Genomic DNA, 5608 nt, shown 5'->3' on the forward strand with positions numbered 1-5608 from the left:
CTATGACTTTGATACCGAGGAAATAAGATCTTATGAAAGCTGTGGACTTTAAGTGTCTACAATAGGGCATAAACTAACAGTTTTTTAGTTTTATAAAGAAAACTAAAGAAAAATGAAGGAATGAAGAGATATGGTGCAAAATAAACTTGAAATTCTACTGAAAATTGGGTATTTTTTAACAAAAATAATATTTGAAAAAACTTTAATGGTGTCGATATGAAAACATTTTGAACAAAAATGTGGCGAAGGCGCCCATGTTACCATATCGTCGTTGTCATGCTTAAGTGTTCCATACGCCATTTTCCCGTTTTTAAATAATCGCATTTTTTTGTTTTGCGTCGCAACTGCGTGGAACTGACTTAAGAAAATTTTTATATTTTTGACTTTACTTAATAATAGTATATAGAACAAAGTAGAAGAATATGTACTGGAATATAAAATTTATAGAGAATTTCTTAAAAATAGAATATTTGATTATTTGTTTCATATCCACACTTATAACACAAATGTGAAATATTGTACACCATATGGAACAAAGTGACAACATTTTCATCTTTGTCTTAATAAATTAAAAGCTTCTAAATCGAAAATTAAGGTTCTGATTATTGAAATGTGTTTTTAAACTTGTAAGTTTTTAAAATATTAATTTTATAAATGCAAAAAATGTATAGAAACTAGAGCAAAAAATTCAGAAAGAGCATTCCGAAATACTGGCGTATGGAACATTTAAGCATGACACCGACGATATGTATATAATTTTTTTAAAACGCAAATCGAATCAGTAACACAAATCGGTTGGTTGTTTCTCCGAATTTTAAAGGGTTTAATATCAAGGGACCAAAACTGTTACATTTCAACTTGATCAAACCATAATTGTGACAAATTTCGTCAAAGTAGCTTATATGTGGAAAAAGAACCACTGCTATAATGTAGCGATTTGATAACTAATTTGATACATATATATGTATGTGCAATACGCTCAAAACATGGTGATATTTTAGGAAAGAAACTGACCTAACTTCTCCAATTCTGCGTTTCCATTCTACATGGTTTAAATAAAGTATTATGAAAGAGTATAATAATTAGGGTGTCCAAAACCGAAACCGGTTAACCGGTTTTGAGTTACAAAACCGAAACCGGTTCTCGCCAAAAACGTCATTTTCGGTTAACCGACAAAACCGGTTATTTGTGTCGGTTAACCGGTTTTAAAAAAATAGTGATATTTTTAATATTTCACTAGAATCGTTTCCTTGAAAGTAAACTAAACTTAACTATTACCCTTTAAATTTGAAATATTTTTTGTTTGAAATGTTCAACTGCACGATCTAGTTCACTACGCAGTTCCAATATCCCACGTGGTTTTTATGTGAAAACTGCGTATACGTAATATCACACGGCAGTTTGTATGAACAAAATGAATGTTGGATTCAGGTATTTCACGATAACTTGAGGTTTGCAAATCGATACGAAGAATCCGGATTTAATGAAATGTAAACTTTATCCTTTTGGTAGACAATTTTATATTTGTATGGTTTACCATTGTTAGAGCACAATTTCTGCCTTTATTTTGCAGCCCCCATTTCGAGATGGAATACCAAATAACAAGGATATTTTGAGATAATTATATAATAACGAAGTCGTTATATTTAATTTACCCCTTGTCGCACATTTTTAATCAACTATCTATAAATTATAAGCAATTTTGTACCTATTTAACAAAACCGGTTTAAACCGGTTAACCGGTTTTGGCAAATGGTAAAAACCGAAAACCGGTTTTTGAAAAAATTTAAAATTTCGGTTAACCGAAAACCGTTTTGTTTGGAAAAACCGGTTTTTTGGACACCCTAATAATAATTCTACTACTCTTGAGGCATATGTTTATGCACGGCCATTACCGAAAAATGTGGATTAGGGTTATAACATTTTGCATTTTTTACAAATATAGTGTAGATATTGGACAAATATTGAGAAATGCGTTGTAACTCTTCCCCTATTGATTTTGTTTTTCATTACGAAAGAAAATCTTTCTAAAAAAGCAATCACAAAATCATTTGTTGCAAAGCGTAAGTTTTAAGAAAATAACCCAAAAACGGGTTTAAAACATAAAACAAAAATAACTATTTTTTATAACCTGAGCCGAGTTTGCCATGTCCGTCTTTCTGGCTGGTGCGCACAATAACTTTCTAGCAGAGTAACCGATTAATTCATATTTTGACTAGCCAAATATTTCTTCCAAACTTTGTTTAAATTCAAAGATGGACCATATCGGTCCACGATTTAGTATATCACTCACACAACGGTAACTCCGGATTTCAGAAAGTTTTAGCCACATTTTCCCTCCTAATTAGCTGTAGTATGCATTTCGAGTTCTCTTTGAACCAGAGTATTAGTATAGTCCCCATATAACGGTTCCTACCGATTTTACGTATTTTGATGGTTTTAGCCACATTTTAACATGATGATCAGATAATAAATTCAACGGGTTAAATAGACCAAACATTTTTGGTGTAAATTAATATTTTTTTAATCAAAAAATACAGCAATTTCGTTTTGCAAAACCGTTATATGCAGGTTATGCAAAACTGCAAACCCATGTTTAAATTTTTTGTGGATGGCAACCCTATATGACAAATTAGAGGTATTTTGGTCGGAAAATATAGCTTGTAACGTGACCGCTACATTGCAAAATCGCCCCTCTGATATTACATCCAGTATCAATACAAAACTATCCTACCAGTGCATGCATAATCTCAACTTCATGCATAATTACAACTCCATTCATACATCATTTAAACTCCAGTGTATTTCCTGATTGTCTCGCCTTACAAATAATTCTCATTCATTCCGTAAACCCAGATGGATAAGATGTTTAGTTTTCGTCGCTGAATTTGTCCAGTGCTAGCGTTAACCTACGTGAAAGAGAAGACGTGTGACATTGTCCGCAGTCCTATTCGATTCATCCGAAGACTACATCAGCGATCGACCTTGCGATACGTTCGCTCCTGTCGATCCGTTCGCTCCATGCGATTTGTTCGCCTCTGCCGATTCGTTCGCTCCTGTCGATCCTTTCGCTCCTTGCGATTTGTTCGCTCCTGTCGATTCGTTCGCTCCTGTCGATCCATTCTCTCCTTGCGATTTGTTCGCTCCTTGCGATTCGTTCGCTCCTGTCGATTCGTTCGCTCCTGTCGATTCGTTCGCTCCTGTCGATTCGTTCGCTCCTGCCGTTTCGTTCGCTCCTTGCGACTCGTTCGCTCCGTTGTCTAACTATATCCGACTCATTTCTTTAAGGAACAGCAATCCGAATAGGAACGAACCGAACTCAACACCCGAAGACTACCGAGCCGAACTCAACACCCGAAGACTACCGAGCCAAACTCAACACCCGAAGACTACCATGCCGAATCTAACACCCGAAGACTACCGATCCGACAGCAATCCGAATAACACCGAGCCGTGCGATACCCCAACAACGGGAACTACCGACCCATTGCCAATCCGAGTATTGCCGAGCGAGGGCTGACGATCAGAAGATTGCCGAATACCGGCCAATTCGAAGCGATTCCATCCGAGGCTGTTCCCCAACTTTACCAACATATACTACAACATCAACTAATCTCCATACTATCTGAAACTTATGTTGACGAAATTATATAAATAAAACTCTGAAGAACAGTTCCATCGTGTCTCATCTTACTTAAGGTTTGTGGGTCCTTGAGTCGACCCTGACAGCGGCTGAGCTAACCTCAGCCTTTGGTAAAACCACTTGTTATAAGCTAGAGTTAATAAAGTAGCTAAAATCGTGAGGTACAATGATATGGGAGTTGCACCGAAATGTGGACATATGGTGACAATTTTTCGTAAATATGTTTTCTGACCTCTTTGAACCTTAAATGTGGAATTACAGCTGTTATTGTGTTAAAAATTAGCTAAAATCTTCAAAATAGAAAAAATGGCGATGTATTGTTAGGTAGGGTTATATTAACGTGTAGACCTACATATTGTGGTATACCCGCTGTTTCTGCAGATCAAAACACTGTGGTGGTTTAGTTGTTTGATTATTTTTTCTTCTTTATTTCTTAAAACACTTTAGTGGTTTAGTTGTTTGGTTATTTGTTCTTTATTTCTTAGCGTAAGCGCGGCTGCGGTGTTGTGTGTCTCGTTTAGAACTAACTCTTTTCAATCCGTCATGGTTGTTAGGCAGCCATCAACGCCCACACAACAACGCACCCACCCTTGCTCTCGTAGGAGAGTGAGGAATTAACGACTAAACTGGTTTCTTACTTGCTAGGTGCTTAGAGACTAGACATATTTACAGTATGTTAAAGAGTAAAGAGTAATGACTAGCATGCTACAATTCGGCCAATCCTGACTATAAAGATCTCCTGACTCTTTCCGACGGTTGCCCTATGGAACGTTACTGTTATTTGTAGTGAGTGGTTCTGCATTTTGTTGTGAGTCTTGCGAATTCTGTTCATTTAACTGACTGGGCCCTTTATGCCAATATTTCATATTATGTGCCGCCCAAATACCTTTGTAAGGTATTCTGCTTTGCTGAAAACCTTCTACGTCTTGTAAAACATAACGATCATTTGGTAATACTTCTGTCACAACGAATGGGCCCTTAAATTTCGGTGTAAATTTTTTAGACGTCCCTATCGTAGCATCAATATTTTTTATCACCACATAATCACCCTGTTTGTACAGTGTCGGTTGCTTTCTCCTAGGGTCTGTATAATTTTTATTGTATTGTTGTGCGGTACGTTGTCTCCTATCTGCATTTTGTCTAATTAAATTCAAATCTCTAACTTCTTCGCACTCAATATTTTCTCGAATTCGATCTGAAATTTTCCCTCGTTGGTTTACGCCAAACAGCATTACACTGGGATGTTCATTGATCATCCTGTGACAAGAATTGTTAAGCGCAAATTCTACAGTTTCTATCGTTTTTACCCAAGTGATATTGGTTTCTGTATCTATGAGTTTTGCGATCATTGGGCCTAGGTTTCTGTTAACCCGTTCTACCTGACCATTTGCTTCTGGTGAAAACGTAGCTATTTTAATATGTTGGATATCGTTATCCTCTAAGAATTTTTTGAAATCGTTCGAAGTGAAACACGACCCTCTGTCGGAAACGATGTATCGCGGTCGGCTGTAATACCTGAAATATTCACTTAACGCATTTATTACTTCTTTGGTTGCCGTAGTTTTTGTGGGGTATAACTTCACAAATTTGGAACAAGAATCGATGACTACAAATATGTGTTTCTTAGAACTGTCTCTATCTACTGGGCCGTAGTGATCTATATGTACCATTTCGAAAGGTTTTGTTGGTTTCGGAATGTTGTGTAGAAATCCCTCAACAGGACCACTTTTAGGGGAAAAAGCTATGCATTTTAAACAGTTTTGAATGTGGTCTTTAACCTTGTTGTTTATGTGAGGAAACCAGTAAGTTTTATTTATTAGTTCTGTAACTTTGTTAATGCCGATATGTCCCATTTCATCATGGTACCTAAACAAAACATGTGTCTCCATTTGAGCAGGAACTACAAAAAGCAATTTTCCCGTTTTGAGTTTTCTGTATAACACGCCATTTCTCATCTCATAATAT

The sequence above is a fragment of the Musca autumnalis genome, unplaced genomic scaffold (genome assembly GCF_047663935.1).
Source record: "Musca autumnalis isolate F117 unplaced genomic scaffold, ASM4766393v1 scaffold_1, whole genome shotgun sequence".
Taxonomy (NCBI): Eukaryota; Metazoa; Arthropoda; class Insecta; order Diptera; family Muscidae; genus Musca; species Musca autumnalis.